Genomic DNA, 21289 nt, shown 5'->3' on the forward strand with positions numbered 1-21289 from the left:
GGGGTTCTTATGCTACCTTGGGGAAAGTCTGCAGTTTATTGTAGTAGGTAGTGTTCTGATTTCATCTTGAATATCCTTTACTATTTGTTACACCTCAATGACTTAAAACACGGCAGCTGAGAACTTTACATTTCTACTCTGCATCCTTGTCTAAGATATTTTGGACCTCAAAGCATGTTTCTCTCACTCCCACTTCAGAAATCAGTCTGGATTTTGAAGACTTAGGCATTTCTTTTCGTGAAACTCTGCTTTCTGTTGATAACTGGGAGGCAGATGTGTGTGCAAAATCTGGTACCAGTCAGCCTGGCATTCTGTGGCCAGGACAGGGTCTCAGACATGGGCACATCACCTTGAGAGGAGGGATGGGTGGAAAGTGCTTCTCACTGAAGATGGGGCCCAGCTTCCTCTGCCTTCTTGCCTACAATTAAAGGCCCAGTGAAGGGGATAGTCCTCTATTCACTCCTCCCACTTGCTTTTTGTTGTTGTTGTTAGAGAGAGGCAGGGAGAGAAAGACAGAGAGACAGGAACATCAAGCTATATTTTTGTATGTGCCTTGACTGGGGGTAGAACCAGCTATCTCTGCACTTAGGGATGCCCATTGCTTTTTAAACCCTGAAGCATCGCTGGCATAGCCAAGGTGCTTTAACTTACTCTCCAACTTTCCATTTGCCCTTTCTAGTGGTGGATTAGCAGCTCCCATTGGCTGGTTCTCAAAAACAGTTTGTGCAGTCATGATGTTTGAAATGGGCTCTTGCCTAAAAGTGAGTTAAAGGGGAGATAATGACAGGTGATCCTTACTTTTTTTTTTAATTTGCCAGCAGGAAACTGGTTGAGAAACCAGAAGGATGAGTGATGTTTCTAAGGTAGCTAACAGGTCCAGAGGTGGAAATGAAAGTCCAGCCTCCCTTCCACATTTAAGCAGGTTTCCAGACCCCTATAGAGCAGCGCCAGGGAAGAGTCCCCTGCCAACTTTTGCCCTCTGAATCCCATGAGGCTGATGGTGAGTGTGTGCGTGTGGAGGGGGGGGTGGAGAGGGTAAGTAACCCACTGGAAATTATGGGACCCTAGGGACATTTGAGCTTTTGGTTGCATGATAAGCTAAGTTTTCTTTTTCTTGTACGGATTTTTATGGTGGAGCCGTATTTGTGACACCGTAACATCTGCCCATTGGGTCAAAAATCCCTTCATTACCTGATATTGATATTTTGTCTAGAGGTGACCAAACATCTTGATTGGCTGGGCTTTTTGGCTGGGCTTCTCAGTGCTTCATAGATAAAACCTGAGCCAGCTCCATCTGGGGCACCACAATGCCTATACCCTGTTCTCCTCTCTGGCCTTTGCTGCTTGTTATACTGCACTCTAGGTGTACACACCCTCAGCCATGCTCACATTCGCTCACACACCTCACAAGTGTTCCTCCTCACACACCCATACACGCTCACACACTGACACACCCTCACCCTCACATTCTCACATTCACTCACACACCTCACGCATGTTCTCCCTAACACACACCTTACACGTGCTTACTACCCTCACGTCCTCACACATGCTCATACATGCTCACACACATGCAGACACACTCATACACACAGGGTTGAAGCTGCATGTTCAGCCTTCCAACCCCAGCTCCTTGGGTTGTGTCGCAGCTCTGCTTTTCCTCAAAGTGAAGTCTTCTCTGTCTGCTGCACACAGGCAGGAATGACTGTGTATAGAGGGAGGTGACAGCCTGGAGAGCCTGCTGCTGGCCTGCTTTGGCAGCTCCCCTGCCTGGGCCCCCTAAGCTCCTCACTGCTGGGAGTCTCAGCCAGTGTTGGGGCATTCAGAGGACCTCCCTATGGTTAAAAACAGTGAAAACCAAGTCGTTTGGAAATGCACTCTGAAAATTACTTCATCATTTAGATTATGCAAATTGGCAAAACCCTTTTTACTGGAAGGGGATGTGGTGAGAAGACCCACTCTCCTCATTTGCTTCCAGGGAAGGGGATAGAAAGACCTCCTCAGAAACATGCTAAGAGCTTCAGCTCTTTTCTGTGTCTTCTGATGAGACTGACAGATAGATCTGTCCTTGAAATAGAATGTCTCAACTTTTTGCACCTGATGTCTGTTTATAAAGGATCGGACACTTGAAATTTGCTCAGAAGTTGTATTACATGCCTTGTGCTCAGTGGCTTAAATTTGGGCACATTTATTTTTCACTGGGATCTAAATAGAAGCAAACTGCGCTAAGCAAGGGTGGTGTTTTTCTCTTTTGTTCTTTAAAATAACTCAAAATTAATCAGCAGTTCTTTACTTTCCTCCATTATTCCAGTTAAGAGTATCTGAGCCACTGAAACACCAGGCTTAAAGTACTATATTAAATTATGTGTGCATATTACTTTAAAAAGTAGATTTTATTGACTATGACAAAGTTGTACTATCAATTATGGGTATGAAAAAAAACCCCTCAAAACAAGACATTGGCCTAGTTACCTGTCAGGTAGAAGAGCGGATATATAAAGAAGTATAATACAAAATCTTTGGTTTCCTGGTGCTTACTACTCTTAAGGGCCATAGGAGTTTTGTTTCTTTTGCTTTTTTTTGTATGGATTAGTTTTGTTGCCTTTTTATTTTTACTTTTCAGTGACAGTTTACATACAGTATTGTATTAGTTTTAGGGGTATAACATAGTGATTAGACATTTACATAATTTATAAAGTGATCACCCGATACATCTAGTACCTATCTTTGTTGTCATTGTTCAATGCAGGCCTAACTCATACATGTGCTAAAAGTTTCAGTTTATAAGGATTTTATGTAGTTTTGAAAAGTATAAAATTTTTGTTTGTGGGCAAACCAAATTAAAATTTAAAAGCCTTGGGGGATTACTTTTGAAAAATACATGGAGTGGTGAGTACTTTTAAGTAGAAAATTCTTTTCTGGATGAGAATGTTGAAGGCCCTGTTGGGTGTGGGAGAAATCTGAATTCAGGTGGACTAGGCAGTTTTCTTGAGACAGGGCCCCCTTCTCTGCCAGGTATGTGGAGAGGATTTTTCTGGCAAGGCCTCAGCATCTTTCTGATATGATAGAACCTTGAGCCATTTTTGTGAGGTTCTGGTTGTTACTCTGACCTGTGTAGGGAGGGACAAGGGAACCAAGAACAAAGGGACCCAAGGACACACTACTGGGCTTCACTCTGGCTCAGTTTCTTTCTGTTCAAATGTGCCCATTGCATGAGATTGACCTAGTGGAGGTCTGTCTAGTTCTCACTCTCTGTGACTGTATATTGTAATTCTAAACATCTGACTTAAAACTTGGTGTATATGACACTTGAAGGTGTCTGGAAGTGTGACAGGATACTTTTGGTGTAGATCTCGAGCATTGAGGCTAAAACTGGGCACATTTAATTTTGTGCTTTAAAAAAAATTTGTTTTTTAAAGATCTTATTTATTGATTTTAGAGAGAGAAGGGGGGGAGAAGCAGGAAGCACCAACTCATTCAGTGTAGTTACTTCCCTTATGTATCTTGACCGAGCAAGCCTGGGGTTTGGAACTGGTGACCTCAACATTCCAGGTCGACGCTTTATCCACTGCACTACCACAGGTCAGTCTAATTTTGTGCTTTTACTTGACGCATTAATTGTCTGTCTTCTCTCTCTTTCCTGGAAGGTTGGTTCTTTGTAATTTCACATTGAAAAAAGCATCATTAAAATAAATCACCAGTATGATATCCAAGATTCTCAATAATTAGACTGATGTTAGAGGCTGTGCTTGTAGGCTGCCAGGACATTAACCTGAAAAGTAAAAAATGCTGTTATCTGAGGGCTTTGTCCTCCTCAGATATTTCAGTTTGGAAGCTGAGGCTTTGCCTACACAGAACTGAAACATTTCAAAAGTCTTTTGTTTTTTATCAAAGATAAAAGTAATTCAACTAGCTGAAAATTCTTTCAAATAAAGGTGTGGGGTATAGAGAACAAGAGAGATTGGTGTTTAGACATTGCAGATACACAGTTCAAGTTCACCTAGCCTTTAGGTTTTATAAGAAAAACATATTAAACCAATCAATTGCTGCTTTGAGAAAATTGTATTTCAGGTGTAAGATAAATCATTTTCAGAACTTTTGTTTCTAAGTACTGCCTTATAGTCACAGATTAGATTAGTTTGGTGTAGTTTATATTCCTAGGAGCATTGATAACATTGTTTAGGCTTATTTTATTTTGTCAGGTTTGACTTTATCTAAAGGTAGACTTTTACAGTATTTAATGGGAACAATTTTATATCTTGGTAGAAAAACTTTGTAGGCTTCAGGTACCTTGTCAGGAACCTGAATGAACTCAGAAATTCTAAATCCTGATAGGGTCATACCTTCAATGTGGAAGGTTCTGTGGATTTTGATAGGAGATGAGACCTTGACGTTGGGGTTATTCATGTTTTGCCCTCAAATCTGTGACCAGTGTGCCTTGCAATGATTTTTTCTCCTGACTAGGTAGAATTGGCACATGCAATTCTCATGAATCAGGGGAGCTCACTGTTTACAAAATCACACCAGACCCAACTGTGAATTCTTTTGAAATACGAAAAGCCCTTTATTTAGCATGCCAACTGCCATATTGTTATCTGAATATTTGGGATTTTGTATGTCCAGTTCTTTGAGCATGGTGGTGTTATAAGTAGTCTTAACATCCTGGTCCCACTTACATCTCAGTACAATCCTGGAAAATGATTCAGCCTCAGCCAGAAAGGTTGGAATGAAATTAAATTTCTCAAAGGCTGGTACACACAGGCTATTGTGGAACCACAGCAGTTTCATGTAGTGTCTTTCATGGAACATTGAGAATATGGCTGGCCTTACCTCCTATCTAGACTGTTTCCTGGTACAGTTTCCTTTTGCTCAGTTGCTCTGTGGGGGATTCTTTTGTTTTTTTAAGTGAAAGAGAGAGAGCGAGCCAGCAACCTTGGGCTCAAGCCAGCGACCATGGGGTCAAATTAATGATCCTACACTCAAGCCAATGACCTCACACTCAAGCTGGTGAACCTATGCTCAAGTCAGTGACCTCAGAGTTTCGAGTGTGGGACCTCAACATCCCACCATATGGTGGTGGTGGGATGTTGAGGTCCCAGCCAGAGCAACTCAGGCTGGGTGAGGGGTTCTTTTAAGGATGGAAATCCAAGAGACATGCAGATGAAGAGCTTGCAGCAGAGTGTACACTGTATACAGGCCTCAAGGGGTAAGGTCAGTGATACTCTTGCTGAGTTTTTACAGGGAAGACCATGCCGATGTTTCCCACTTGAAGGCAGGGCCTTCCAAGCTTTCTCTGATGAGAAGTGACTTGTAATCATCATCATCATCATCATCACCACCATCACTATCATCGTCATCATTTTACTGGTAAACCAACATGCAGGCTGTTGACTAAACTAGTCTGCCGTGTGTTGCTTAACAATTTCATTAAGAAGTCACTGTTAGAGACCCGTGGTGGCACAGTGGATAAAGCGTGGACCTGGAAATGCTGAGGTCGCCGGTTTGAAACCCTGGGCTTGCCTGGTCAAGGCACATATGGGAGTTGATGCTTCTAGCTCCTCCCCCCCTTCTCTCTCTCTGTCTCTCTCTCTCCTCTCTAAAAGAAAAAAAAAAAACAACTCATAAGAAGTCACTGTTAGAAACCCAATCTTTTCCCTCCCTTGAGTTTAATTTTCTTGACTTGATATCACTTAATGGAAATTTATTCAGCAAAAGGCTACCAGTCAATATGTACTACATTTGTTTATTTCCTGAAATTTTTACTTCTATTTTGCACTTAACGAGCTGATAATCTTCATAAGTAACCAAAAAGTAGGAACTACTGACAGAAACAAGCAGAATGAACCTCTACCATTTGTATATGTATATGTACTATGTTTTAATTGGGGATGTGGGGAGAGGACATGTTTTTATTTCCCCATCTCAGAATGTATAAAAGAACTTGGCACTCAACCTGGGGGGGGGGTGAGAATTAATTGATGATTAATTTGTGACTAAAGAGTATCCTCCTTCATGAAGATCGGGGTTATCCTTTTAATCTAGCATTTGACTTTTGTGGTAAGATTCTGGGTGGAAAGGGAAAATCAAGCGATACGGCATCTCAGAGACACTGAGATTATTTCCGCTGACCTGGTGACTAAGGTTTGGGTTTGCTTCACCCAGAAATGATGATATGCATTAACGACGCAGGGTATGGTTTCGTCCTGGCCCAGGAGAGCCCCTCCAAAAGGGTGGTCCATTTGCCCACATTTATAAAGTTGGTCTTCATGCATCAGAGGACAGTGATGAGGTACTTTTGCCTTTGTTTAGAGGAGGCATTGACAAGTTTTTCTTTCCTTGCAGTGGTCAGCAAACTCATTAGTCAACAGAGCCAAATATCAACAGTACAATGATTGAAATTTCTTTTGAGAGCCAAATTTTTTAAACTTAAACTTATATAGGTAGGTACATTCCTTATCGAGGTAGTGCCCGCACGTGGTATTTTGTGGAAGAACCACACTCAAGGGGCCAAAGAACCACATGTGGCTCGCAAGCCGCAGTTTGCCAACCAGGGTAGGGGATTCTCTGCATTCTGCATCCCCCTCCATCCATTTAATCAGAAATAAACTGATTGTATTTGTTTCCAAGAAGAAGCTGTAATACATTTTATATTATGAGCACTTAATATTTTCAGATACTCTGGGGAGTATTCAGCCTACCACAGAGCAGAGGGATTTGGTTCTGTGGTGACTGGCTATCCACAAGTCCACGCTGTAATCTCTCCTGGTGTGCTGGGAGTTGGTAGGGCCCGGGCAATTACAGGAGAGGTCACTGTACCCCCAGGCAGATCCCAGCAAGTGTTTTTCCAATTTCGCTGACATTCTTTCCAGGCTCAGCTCAATTTGTTTTGCCTTTCTCTATGGCAATTGATGACTGAGTTGTAGAGTCTAATTCAGTGGGATCTCCTAAGTGCTTCTTTCACAGTGGGTTATGAGCTGGTGTTTAATTCTCTGTTCTGCATAGCTGTGTACTCTTTTTCCTCTTGCAAGTTAGCTGTCTGAAGAGTGGATTTAATAAAACATGCCTCAGAAAGGACATAGGCTGGGGGTATGGAGAAGAACTCAGGAATATCACTTCTGTAATCCTTATCTAACCTGAATCTATTAGCAGGAAATTGAGAGGGCCTGTGTATGACAATGCTATAAACAGTTTAATCTCTTAACAATGTCAAGTGGAAAATCCAACCGCAGCCAATAGTTGAAGAAATGGCTGGGAGGTTTTGTTGGGACAGCAAATCCCGAGACCCAGATTGCTGAGCCAGGGGTGGGAAACTTGTCTACCGGGTATTAAAACTGGGAGGTTAGGAAGACAGTGTTCGGGTTTGAGAAACTACTTGCTGATAACAAAATTGGCTAATTGTTGGGCACATTTTGAATGCGTTACAATGGAGAGTTGAGTCTCTCTGAAGCCACTGAAATCTTTTCCTCCCCTTTGCCATTATCGTGGTCATCACAGCGTTAAGTACTCATGAGCGTTGAGCATCTGGGTAATTCCAAGTAATTTAGAAGACTCAGGGTCTCCTGTGTGATGGCATACTAGGAGTATGATGAGCTAGGAAGACCAGTGACTCGCAGATTTGGCCTCCATAGGCTTTGGTTTCTTCATCTGTAAAATGGGTATATTGTGGAAGTCTTCCAACTCCATGTGGTCTTTGTGAATTTCAAATGTGATAGTCTTTGTGGAGTAATTTTGAGAGCATGTATTTTGGCACTGGCCGGTTGGCTCAGCGGTAGAGCGTCGGCCTGGCGTGCAGGAGTCCCGGGTTCGATTCCCGGCCAGGGCACACAGGAGAAGCGCCCATCTGCTTCTCCACCCCTCCCCCTCTCCTTCCTCTCTCTCTCTTCCCCTCCCGCAGCTGAGGCTCCATTGGAGCGGAGATGGCCCGGGCGCTGGGGATGGCTCTGTGGCCTCTGCCTCAGGCGCTAGAATGGCTCTGGATGCAACAGAGCGACGCCCCAGAGGGGCAGAACATCGCCCCCTGGTGGGCATGCCGGGTGGATCCCGGCCGGGCGCATGCGGGAGTCTGTCTGACTGCCTCCCTGTTTTCAGCTTCGGAAAAATGAAAAAAAAAAAAAAAAAAAGAGAGAGCACGTATTCTTTCCTGCCTGAATTAATTTTAATTATGAGCACTCTGATGTGGCTTTTAAAACTTTCCAAAAGATAATGGACAAGGACAAGCCCTTGTACTCATGCAAGATAGTTCCACCTCTGTGTTGCTGAAAGAAGTTGGTTAGAACTGTGCCAGAAAGAATCTTTAGGTGCATAGCAGGGTCCGTTCTGATACGGACATTGCAGTGTGGGTGGAAAGTGGGGGTGAGTAGACAGACATTCTGGATCTATTCTGGTTCTACTTCCGCTGCTCAGTATAGCCTCCTCCTGCCTGAGTGACCATCTTGACTAGTGTGGACTGTGAACAAAGCTTCCTGCCCCTGTGGTTTGCTAGCTCGTAGGCGGAAATGCCATTGATGGACAAGAGGGAAGAATGGAGCAAGTGAGCAAGGAGGGAGCTATAAAGCAGAAATCTGATGTTTCTGGAACAGGGTTCTCAGCTCATGAATAATTGAGAGGACACTGCACTTAACCTAGAGCTTTAGTATACTTAATGGGAGTATTGATTTTTCCAGTACCATGTGGTGGTTTTCTCTTCTGTGTCCTGGGAAGTGAAAGAGGAATTCAGCAAAGTCTTGAGCTTTTAAGCAGATATCACATTCAGCAAATATATATTGGGCACTTTTTTTTTTTTTGTATTTTTCTGAAGCTGGAAACGGGGAGAGACAGTCAGACAGACTCCCGCATGCGCCCTACCGGGATCCACCCGGCACGCCCACCAGGGGTGATGCTCTGCCCACCAGGGGGCGATGCTCTGCCCCTCCGGGGCGTCGCTCTGCCGCGACCAGAACCACTCTAGCGCCTGGGGCAGAGGCCAAGGAGCCATCCCCAGCGCCCAGGCCATCTTTGCTCCAATGGAGCCTTGGCTGCGGGAGGGGAAGAGAGAGACAGAGAGGAAGGAGGGGGGGTGGAGAAGCAAATGGGCGCCTCTCCTATGTGCCCTGGCCGGGAATCGAACCCGGGTCCCCCACACGCCAGGCCGACGCTCTACCGCTGAGCCAACCGGCCAGGGCCTGGGCACTTTCTAAGTATGGCTGTGCCCTGGGCTAGATCCAGAAACCTCTGCACAGAGCTGGACCTCTTTTCTGGTGGCCACCCACGTTGCAAAGTGGTCTTGTATCCCAGTGGCTGCCCAAACGGCAGGCATTTATCTATCGCCTCTTGTCTGAACATACCTGTGCCAAAGAGAATGGCTTAATTGATGCTGTCCCTGTCCTTGGGGATCTGCCCTCAAAGCAAAACTGATTTGCAGAACTCGAGAACAAGTTGTATAGCTATTGAACAAGTACATTTATTAAATATGAGTTAATAAATAATGGATTTGTATTGGCCTGTGACATGCAGGAAGCTTCAGTGTGTGTTGTGGAACAGGGAAGAGGAATTAAGTTTGGGCAACAGCCTTTGGAGGAATCTGGGTAAAGGTCTTGAGGAGTTTACTGTTGGAAGTGGGGCAAAGGGATTATTCTGGATCCAGAGATTCCAGGAGTTTGGGAAGAAGGGCAGCTCCCCCCCCTCCTCCAAGTCTTTATGCCCTGCATTGAACTCCGTACAAATTGACAATCAGCTGACAAAGGTTCAGTGCTTGGGCAGCTGCACTGTCAATGTGCTCTTATGAGGCTAAAATGGGGCCACACGAACGCCCCCAACCCCACCCTAATTAACTAGACATGGTCATGACAATGGGAGAGGCACTTCTGTTCACTAGGTGTTTACTGAGCCTGAACCTATTGAAGGGAGGTGAGGAGGAGTAGAGAGCCCTGATGTGGAGTCAGGGACAGTCCTGGGTTTGAGGCTAACCTCTGCCACGCCCTAACTGTGTGACCCTAGGGACATGTCTTACCTTTCTGCCCCTCAGTTTCAACATCCGTAAAATGGGATGGATAAAACCCACTTTAAGGTTGTGAGTCGTAAGTGAGATCACATGTGTGAGGTGCCTAGCACAGCATCTGGACATCCTACGTATTCAATAAATAGCAGCTAAACTACCTGGACGTGAGAGGCAGCCATGCTGTCATTCCTAAGCATGTTAGCTGGGCCTGCAATTTCCACCATTGTCTTTGTTTGGGCGGTTGTGAAGGGTGAAACCTGAGGGATTATAGCATGCTTGTGGCCTTTTTCCCCTTGAAGAAGTAGGGGCTGGGGGCTCTTCAACACTGATTTGTAGGCTATACGAGCTACAGTAGGATTGTTCTGATGAGTGAAGATGAGAGATGATCTGTCTGCTGGAGAGTGGGAGTTGGGGCCAGCCAGACCTGAATTCACACCCTCCCTCTGTCCCAGACCTTAGCAGGGATTCACCTCTCTGAGCCTGCAATGACCCTGGCTCACGGGCTATTGTGAAAATGCAATGAGATCATGTGGCTCAAGTGCCTAGCACAGAACAGGCGTGGTGGAGGGAACCCCCTGTCCTGGCCCCTCTCCCCCAGTTGTTACACTAATTTGCCTCCACTGAGTCACCACACCTCAGTGCAGCTCCTTGTCCATGATGATGACAAAATAGGCAGCACAGTTTATTTTTCCACGGAGGTTTTCTCAGTTGCAGGAGAGGCCTCACTTTGTTACCAGAGCTCAGAACCTGAAATTTAAAAACAATCCACTGTATTCAGCAGCTGTGAGGGGTGTCAGGTTACAATACAACAACCCCCCCCCCCCACCTTTCTATTCTGTTTTGGAGGTAGAAACTGGCTGAGGTCATCCAGGCACGGAAGGCCTAGCTTTTGGGGGCGTGGAAGTCTCTATCCATTTTCTCCCCTGCCGGGACTCCTCTGCTTTCTTGGTGTATCTTTTAGAGCAGGGGTCCCCAAACTTTTTACACAAGGGGCCAGTTCACTGTCCCTCAGACCATTGGAGGGCCGGACTATAAAAAAAACTATGAACAAATCCCTATGCACACTGCACATATCGTATTTTAAAGTAAAAAAAAACAAAACGGGAACAAATATAACATTTAAAATAAAGAACAAGTAAATTTAAATCAACAAACTGACCAGTATTTCAGTGGGAACTATGCTCCTCTCACTGACCACCAATGAAAGAGGTGCCCCTTCCGGAAATGCGGTGGGGGCCAGGTAAATGGCCTCAGGGGGCCGCATGTGGCCCGTGGGCCGTAGTTTGGGGACCCCTGTTTTAGAGTCACCATGGCTCATAAGAGAGGAGGAAATATATGTATCTCACCAGTACTATGTACAGCGGTGGCTCTTGCTGAACACGTGTGTGACTTAAGGGCCTGCATCGCTTCCTTGTGCTGTGTCTGGTGCACATGTTTATTAAAATAGGCTCTTTCTCAGAGTAAAGAGATGCTTTCTTTCACCACACACCCAATGGAGGCCTTGATGCTGTGTGTGTGGGGGTCTCTGCAGCCCACTTTCCCCACCCCACCTCCTCTCTCCAGTGAGCAAAGAAGGCCACTCTTTGCCATTGTCCTGACTGAGCTGCAAGGAGCCCAGGCCAGACTTGGTTTTCTGGACTGTTCCTCAGGGCTGAGGTGGTGGATGATGGTGTAGAGGGAAAACCTGGCCAGGTGGGTGACCCGAAACATACCAGCTCACTTAGGAGTCTTCAGGAAGTCCCAGGGCCCTGTGCAACTGTGTATTCTGACAGGAGGTAGGACCATGTGGTGACAGGTTCCCCCCAGAGCAGCTAGGTTGTTGCTTGGCTAGATATCACCACAGTCTTGGGCACCCTGCCTGACAAACACGGGCTTTTGCTTTGCTAGAGATTTGATGTGGAGATGCCTCTTACCTTCTTGGCTGTGATATGGGGTGGGGAGCCTGCAGTGTCAGTCCTTGGGGTTCTCATCTTTATTGCCTGCCTAGCCTTCCAATGCTCCAAGATTGACATGACGTGTTCAGGCACTGAGAAAAAGTCTCCTTCATGTGACAGTTTGGGGCCATGTGCCCTTTTGGAGGTCTGGATCTCAGACCTGGCCTACCCTACCATCTCCTCCAAGCTCCTTCCAGCCTCTTGTTCTCTGCAAGGGTGGAGGGGGTGACATCTGAGAGGAACAAAACCACCAAAAGAGCTTGTTAGTATGTGACAGCCTTGACTGCAGAGGCAGTCAGAACAGGGAGCGCGCAGGACAGTAATTCCCTTATTGCCCCAACTTGGAAATACACACAGGACGTAATTAGTTTCAATCCCAGGCTAAAGCCACGGGGAACAGCATCTGGATGCTGTTTACATTATGGTAACACACTGTACATTAAATTGGCCTGCTCCCTTGGGGAGCCCCTTCCCACCTAAACTGCAGGCTGCTGGTTCACACCAGGAAGCTGACCAACCAGGTCCACAGGTTCTTCCGGCATCCTTTCTTTGGCATTCTGGACTGGCCTAGCTTTCCTGCCTGTCACCATTGGCCTCAAATACCACATCCCCAGAGGAAGGCAGGAGAGCCTCACCTGGGAGCTGCAGGGGCCCTATGGATGGATGTGAGTCAGCCTAGGGGGGAAGTGACCTGAATGTGCCAGGTGGCAGGTTGCTGGCGATCATTGGCCTGGCCTCCACTTGTGGTTTGTGGACATGCGACACTGACTTTGGAAAGGAGATTTCAAGAACTTCAGAAAATAGTTTGACTCCGTGACCGGTTTGTAGAAGAGAATGTGAATCCTGAATTGAGGTTTTAAAAATACCCTTGCACTCAGGATCAGTATTTCTTAGGAAATTCACTGAGGCTTATGATGTCACCAAAAATTCAGCACACTTAAACTGTGGAGCAGCTGTTAATAAGGCGAGCCCTCTTAGGCTGCACAAGGATACTGACATAATAGCTATGATTTCTGAAGTATCTGACATGTGCCAGGCGTGTGCCATAAATGACTTCATTTCATTTTTGCAAGGTGTGTCTTCTTTTCCTCCTTTTTACTCTGAGCAGACTCAGGGTTAGACAGATGAGGGTGCCAGTCCCAGGAGCACAGCTGGTCAGTGGCCAGGCTGGGATCCCTGCCCCTTGCTCCCTGCCACCCATCACCCATCACCTGGAGAGCAGAGGATGTGCAGCTCTGTGCAGGGGTAGGGTAGGTGGGTGGGTGATGAGAGTCATACGAACTATTTTCTGAAGTTCTTGAAATCTCCTTTCCAAAGTCAGTGTCGCATGTCCACAAACCACAAGTGGAGGCCAGGCCAATGATCGCCAGCAACCTGCCACCTGGCACATTCAGGTCACTTCCCCCCTAGGCTGACTCACATCCATCCATAGGGCCCCTGCAGCTCCCAAGTGAGGCTCTCCTGCCCTCCCCTGGGGATGAGTTTAGTTCTGGGCTCCTGTTGAGGAGGATGGGGGGAGGATTTTACTGAAGGCAGAAGAAAATGGGGGTGCTAAGGAGGGGTCTGAACCACAGCCTTGGAGATGGTCGAGGGAATTAGGGCGGCTTATCGCCTTGGACATATTACTTCTGGGGGAGGAAGGGACGGGTAGCAAGGGAATTGTCTTCACATAGTTGCCCTGGAGTAGCACTTTAGTCTAGTCAGGATCATTTTTCTAATGCAGAACTAAGAGTAGATTCTTTTTCTTCTAAATGAATGGGGCTTTGTACAAAAACACAGACTCAGGAGACAGAACCGCAGGGTAGGGAGCTTCAGGAGCTGCCCGGAGGGCCCCAGGCCTGGCGGAAAGGAAAGCGGAGAGCTAGCTTGCTTCTCACCTAAAAGGACAGCTGAAAAGTTCAAGCTCCTCACCGCTGCAGACAGCTGGGCAGCAAGCCCCTGACAGTGGAGAGAGGAGAGGGCTTCTCGTTGGGCAGGCCCACTCTGGGACTCTGTCTGCCCCTGCCCGCGGGGGTCAGTGCTGCCTGTGGGGTCTCAGCACGTAGAGAGCACAGCTCTGCATGTGTCCAGTTTTCTCAGGCCACTCAGAGAGAGCACCAGGGGCTCTTCATGACTTGGGGCTCGCTGGATATGGTATTTTGCACAGCTGAGACATTCTGGACCCGTTTAAATCACACAGGTAAAAGCCTGCAGTGGGTTTCTATTTCAGATGTAACATTAGCACCTGCATTGGAGTTGACTGCATCAAATTGCATTACCTGCCCACAGACTTCAGTTAAATTAGGAGACGCTGAACAAGCTGAAGGAGAAAGCTTATTCCAAGGGGGCAGGTGGATAGGAGTTCCAGGCTTTCAATAGATGGTTGGTTGTCTCCAGGTTCTTTACCTGCAAGAAGAGACTTTCTCTGCATAGCTTTGGCAGGCAGAGCTGAGACTAAAGGGTGGTGCCTCTGTAGAGGGGAGCACATCAGTGTCACCACATGAAGGCGGCTTCCATGGAAGTGTCACATGGGTCGGTGAGCAACCCATCAGGGGACGAGGTCAGTTATAAGTGCTGTGGCCACCACACTCTCAGGGATTCCTTAATTTGATGTTGGATTACTCAGCCTTGGGCCTGGTCATCTGAGATTCTGATTAAGCTGTCACTTTTAGGAGGGGAGATGTGTGTTGTTTGGCTATTATGAATCAAGCTGCCATGAACATTCATGTACCGGTTTCTGTGTGACCATGAGCTTTTACTTCTTGGTGCTAAACGGCCCGGAGTGCAGTTACTGGGTCCCATGGCCATCGTGTATATATGTTTTTTAAGAAACTGCCAAACTGTTTTCCAGAGTGACTGCACTGTTGTACATCCCCACCAGCAGTGTACGAGTGGTCAGTTGTCGCTTCTCTGCAACTCTTGCTGGTGTTGCTATTTTTTTATTTTAGCCTCTCTGATAGTTATGTAGCACTATCTCCTTGTGGTTTTAATTTGTTCAACCCCAAAGGTATTGAACATCTTTTTATGTACTTACTTGCCGCCTGTGTATCCACTTCAATGAAATGATCTGGCTTAAAAATAATAATCCACAGAGGTGCTGTGAGAACATGGGCAGGGTGTCAAAACATTGGGTGTTAATTTACCCCTACCGCACCTCCCACCTCTCTCTGAGCTTAGCCTCTCTCCGAGAAGGCTTCAGGTGAGGGTAAGTGTTCTTCTCTGAGCTCCCTTCCTGCCCCAGCCCTCTCTGACCCTAACTAGAGTAGTGACCCAGAGCAGCGCCCCCTTGGCGGGGACATGGTGTGTAGGAAGCCCAGGTTGGGATTCCACCCACGTACATCACTCCCCCCCTTCTCTGTCTACACAGGATCCCACCATAGCTGACTCACAGGTGTTGTATTAAAGGAAAGTTGTCTATGGATTTTCGGGCCTGGACATAAACAGAAAAACAAAGGAACAAATGTAGAGTGTCTCCCTGCCGCCTCCCCTGGCCTCCCTCTGGGCCTCCCTGAAAGGCTGTGGCCAGGACCCCCTCTCTGGGGAGGGGGACCCCTTTGCGCTTCTCTCTGTCTCTAGCTGGGCCTGTACTTCAGCTTTAGTTTTGCTACACGGTCACACTGAAGGTCCAAGAAACACTTCCCTTAGGTTAATAATAAAAAAAAAAAAGGTAAAATGTATATAAAATTTTAAAAACTACAAAGACTTGTATCAACTGAAGTAATTTTTCTCTTTAAAACTGAATTGCACCTTCACTCTGGGCTATTTGGCAGTGATTTTTTTGTTTTGTTTTTGCCTCTGTCTGGGGAGGGCAGAGGGGAGGGAAGGGGTCTTGAGTTCCTGGGACTGACTGCTACCAGTTTCAGGACCTGCTGGAGGGTTTGGTGCCTACTGGGAAGCAGGGTTCATGCCATCTGCTTACTCATGTATTTATTTTTGTTTCTCTGCCTGCCAATGTGCATGGGACTCTGCATTGTGTGAAATAAGCATGCTCAGTCTTCATTTCTGTGAGTCATCAGAAGAAAAGCCATGGTTATTTCTTCCTTGGTATAATGAAGTATAATATTTGCAAAATCTCCTTTGGTGCATTTGTACAATGTATCACAAAGAGGGCATTGTTTTCTAAGCCAGCTTAGAGGACTTTTGGGAAAGGGCAGAGGAGTATTACATGGGCACCCCCCTCCCCAATCCTGAGCAGTAGACATAGTCTCGTGAAGGTAGATGGACACAGGCTTTCCACACAGTCCCCGTGGGCTGTGGAAATATGTGAGCACATTTTAACGGTCCTTTGATTGGTCCCCAAACCAAGGATGTTGCTGAATTGTGTGATGGGTTGGTTCAGAATATTCTGCTTTGGTAACTTTTTGAAAACCTAGGTTTGATTCTGGTTTGATTTTGTTCAGTAGAGGTCAAAGGGGGAAAAACACCTCTTGTTACATTCCTGGTTCTGATTAAAATTTGATATTTGTGCTCAATTTGAGGTTGAGTAAATTAAATGTATTAGGGCTATTGGTGAGCAGTACATTTTGATTCAAGTCACTTCTCCAGAAGTCACTGTTATATACATAATATCTATTCCCCATGAACTTGCATTCTTCCAAGATGGTGTGTATGTTGTTCTCATTTATTAAAAATTCTGGTTAACTTAGAGTTACGATACATGCATTTGCAATGAACCAGAAGTAGTAAGATACACTAAAACTATCAGAGGTTTTAATAAATGCAGAAACTCTGTCTTTCTGGGACCAGGCAGAGGGTTTTATCTACGATTTGTAATTAGCTAGCTTTCAGGAAAGGGTGGGCTCCTTACTCATACTGTCCATAAACTTTTATTGTGTGCTGACTGCATGGAACTTATGCTGGCAGGTAGGGGGTCTGTATATAAGTAAAGCTTCATCAGCTTCTAGGAATTTTCATTTCAATAGAGGAGGCAGATGACAATATCTAGAATCTATTACAGATTTATTTATATGGTAGGCATTGAATGAGTTAAGTGACCTGCCTAAAATACGAGTAATGGAAGACTGAGGATGTGAGTCCAGGCATTCTTACTCTAGAATAGCGTTTCTTGACTTTGGCTGTATTGACGTTTTGGGTGAGATTATTTTTTGTTTTGGGGAGGCTGTTCTGTGCACCATAGGATGTTTAGCGGCATCCTTGCCCAGTAGTACCTCCCAAGTTGTAACAACCAAATGACAACCAAAAATGTCTTCAGACATTACTAAATGTCCCCTGAAAGACACAAGTCACCCCTGGTTGAAGGGGCAAGTCGCCTCTGGTTGAAAATCACTGCTCTGGAGCATGTCTCTTAACTGCTACTCACTCACACTGGCTTCCCAGTTAGAAAGTGCTGTAATGCAGTATCTATGTGTTTATGGTTACAAGTCCATCCAAGTCCTGATGGAAGCCAAGAACAGATGCTGTTTGAATAGATTTGGAAGGAATCCTACTTAGGCAGAGAAAGGGGAGAAGGACTCACACTCATAAAACCATGAGAAAACAATGCAGGTTCAAGAGATGTCAATTTGTTATGGGCCCTTCACTTCCCCCTCTTGCTCTGCTCATGCAGCAAGCTGGTCAGTCAAAGGTGTTGTATTGGTCAGGATGGGCTAGGTTATGTTGCAATAACAAATAATCTCACAATCAGCGGTTTGAAACAACAGAGGTTTATTTCTTGCCCATGCTACCTGCCTGATCTGGATTAGGCATGGCTTCTGCTACATGTTGTCCTTATCCTGTCAGCAAGGCTAATGATGCAGCCATTATGCTCCAGCCACTGTCTTCAGCATTGCTGGTCACCGTGGCAGAGGGAATGAGAGTATGGCAAATCACATCCTGGCTTGTAAAGCTTCAGCCTAGACAGTAGCATGAATCACTTCAGCAAAAAATTAATTGACCAAGCAAATCTAAGGTTCTCACCTAACCTTAAGAGGGCATGGGAGTCGAGTCCTCCCACATGCCCAGAAGAACTGGAAATATTTGGGGGGGCACCACACTAATCTCTCCCACAGGTGTCAAAGGCCCACACCTGGGACACACAAGCATGGACAACTCACCATCTCTTTGAAGGTTTCCTAGCTCAGCTTTAAGAATGACCATTTCAAACTCAGGGAGAACTTGATGAGCAAAGAGAAAAATTGGGCTATCAAGGTTTTAAAAAATATGAATTCTCTGAATAAGTCCAAGAGGTCCTTGTGAGTTAGTACCAGGTCATAGGTCTTCATTTTTAGAGTTAGGACATTGAGAATGGGAGAGATTATTCAAGTCACTGTGGCCTGGATACAGTTGACTCTTTTAATGAGGTGGGGGTAGTTGTTCAGGACAATGGTAGGTAGTTAGCTGAACACCCACAATGCTTTCTCTGGCTGTTTCTGTAGTAAACAGACCAGCTTTCAAGCCTGAGCCAACTGTCATGTAGTACCTTGGTGTCCTTTGTGAGCTTTACATTTATGGGGCTGTTCTGAGATATAAAAAAGTGCTAGATGAGAGCAGGAGCCCCTGAAGGCTCTCTGGGGCTAAGCACATTATAAAGCTAAGCACATGCTTTATAAATGCAGGAGCATTTTCCTTGTTAGAAACTCCTTCAGACTGCAGCCCTGGGGTGATGAGATAGAGACAGAGCCCGGCTGCCGTGGATCTAAAATGGGATAAAACCGGAAACCTGTGGGGAGGATGCAGTCCTTGTCACCCCCTGACAGAGGGGACACAGAGGTCTTAGAAAAATAGAAATAAAAATAGCCATCATTGGCCACTTCCCTCCCCAATGAAGGGCTCTTTCCAGACCTGGTTTCCACTGTATTTCTGAACTGTTTCTCACCAGGGTGAGTAAGGAGCCAGGGCAAGGGAGGTGGACAGCAATGGGGTGTTGGGAATTGACTCAAAGGGAGACAGACTTAGTAACAGTCTGGGAACTCGGGGGTAGGGGCATTCCACAGTTGAGAACCCGAAACAGCCAGTGAGGTCCAGAGTCACCTCACCTCCGGGGTCTTGCTGGAACATGTGCGTAGAAGCACGTGTGTGTGCATGTGGGTGTAGGGGTACATGTGCATGTGTGTGGCCCTGAGGGGAGGGCTTCAGTGGAAGGCTGTGCAGATGGGTGAGTGTTACTGACCATCCTGTGGTTTGCTGATAGCTGCCTCAATGGGGTTGTGTGCTTCCTCCTTCTGTTGGGTACTCCAGGGTGCTCCGTGATGCACCCCCCAGCCTGTATTCTTCTTTCCTCACTCTGAGGGCAGCAAGGCTGATGGAGCCCTTCTAGGAGCTTCAGTAGGCTATGCAGAACCAGATAATGTAAGACTGGTATAAGCCTTAGAGCTCATAGACTGAGACAGGCAGGTGGGCCTGAAGGTTACAGGTTGCCTGGTGCAGGGCCAGGGCAAGGTGCTCCCCTTCCAGTCAGTGCTCCCTCCACCATGGCCACTGTTCCTTCCACGCCTTTGTTTTCTCAGCTGGGAAATGGGCAGGCTGCACTCCGAGCAGGAAGTGTTTGCAGATGCACCTGCTCTGGGAATTCATTTCGGAAACAGAGGCCTGTCAACATGGCTCTCATAGCTTCGTTTCATCACCTTCTTTCTCAATTGCCCACATAGTGAGGGCAGGCTGAGACACTTGCTTACCCTTTGCTTGCCCTAGGATTGGGATTGTGCCCACAGTGACCAGGATGGCAGGGGACCAGGCTGCTGTGGACCTCACGAGGACCTGACAGCGCCCAGCAAGAGGCCCTCAACTGCTGGGGACCAGGAAGTAGAGGTCTCTGAGAAGGGATGTTTCCAAGTGAGCCTTGCCCACCCCTCGGCTGGTGGGAAGGAGGTTAAACCCTGCTCTTAACCCCATGCTTTGAGGTCTCCAGAAGACACAGGTGCTATATATAAACCAAGACTATTATCTCACTCTTGCTTCGTTTCCACCCTGGTGGCTTACTGTACACCATGGGGAGAGTTCCTGACACCCTTTTCCCAGACCCAGGGCCAGCTCAGGGACACTTGCTGAGAAACTGAACATTCTCTCCAGGGAGGCCTGTTGCAGGCTTGCATGGAAAGGGCTAGGGGACTATGGGTGTCTAGAAAAGTAACCAGCATGGTCCCCTTCCTGCCATTATACATGGGGCCTCCGGGTTGGAGATGGAAATGGTGGTGTGAGGAATGCCGGGTAATGGCAGACACACTAGCAGGTTCAGCTCCAACCTTGAAGAGACGATGGATAATACTCCTGAGGGATTTCTATTGGTGCACTTGTTGCCTCCGTAACAATTGAGAGGCAGTCCAGGTGTGTATAGGTTTCCATGGTTACGTGAAATTTACCTGTGCAGTTTATCAAATGGGGCATCACTGGCACTTGGAGTAGAACAGTTCTCATTGCTTGTGACTCTCCGACATAGGCCGGTCATTTTGTATCTTGTGGTTCTTGGGCCTATCAGGGAAGGCCAGTATCTGTGCCTGTGATGTCACAAGGTAGGGCATAGTGCCATTCCCACCTCAGGCTGGCCGGGCCACAAAGAGGCAACTCGGTGGCAATGAGCCCCGTCCTCAGACCATGTCCTTAGACCCATGTCCCATGCAGGGGTGGTAATCCCTCTGCATTCTGCTATCCTTAGGGAGACCTGGGGGAAAAGGAGACCTCCCTGCCTTTGACCTGGTGGCTGGCTGGAGGAAATACTCAGTTCCCTTGAGGGGCCAGAGCCATGGAGTGAGGTTCCTGGGTCCTGTGAGGGTCTAGCATAAAATAGCAAATGAGCAACACTACATCAGGCTGAGACAGAGGCTGCAGAAGAAAGAACAGTTTTACATTTCACTGCCTTTCATGGCCCTTCTTCCTGCTGTTTGAACAAGAGGTGTTATGTCTTCACTTTGCACCAGGCCTTGCAGATCTGGCACTGGCCCTGCTCAACACATCTTACCTGCAGTTTCTGAGTTTTCCTTCCCGTTTCCAGAAAGAAAAAAAGAAACTAATTAAAAGAGATCACTGTAAATTTAAGAGATTCCCTGTGTCTTCTCCTTTTTGTTCTGAAAGTCACAGTCACCGGCTGCTCCACCCCAAACTTCATTTCCCACAATGCCTTTTGGGGCAGCATCTTCTATAGGAGGTAGCAAACCAGGGGCCAGAGAGAGACAGAGAGAGGTCATTGGTCTGTCTGTTGCTAGGACTTGACTGAATTTTTTGGCCTGTTGGTGCTGAATCTTAGTCAATGAGCTGTTTCTCCTCAGGCACTTGCTATGTGGCAGTTCTGGGTGCAGGACCCTGCAGGTGCAGCCCTGGCAGGACCCTGCAGGGGTACCAGAAAGCGAAGTTCCAGGAAAGGAGATCCTGTTCCCATGGGCCAACTCCACTAAGGGATTGTTGGTGAGCAGGTAGATAGTGCCACACCAAGCAAATTAAACAGACCTTGTCCCTGGCCTGGGGGACT

General features: G+C 46.7%; 1 protein-coding gene across 4 annotated transcripts in view; it reads left to right on the forward strand.

The window, feature by feature from the left end:
• ITPKB (inositol-trisphosphate 3-kinase B) overlaps positions 1 to 21289 on the forward strand; it is a 98472-nt gene that overhangs the window by 4680 nt on the left and 72503 nt on the right. The gene's annotated exons all lie outside the window — the stretch shown is intronic.

This window comes from Saccopteryx bilineata, chromosome 1, assembly GCF_036850765.1.
Source record: "Saccopteryx bilineata isolate mSacBil1 chromosome 1, mSacBil1_pri_phased_curated, whole genome shotgun sequence".
Lineage (NCBI taxonomy): Eukaryota > Metazoa > Chordata > Mammalia > Chiroptera > Emballonuridae > Saccopteryx > Saccopteryx bilineata.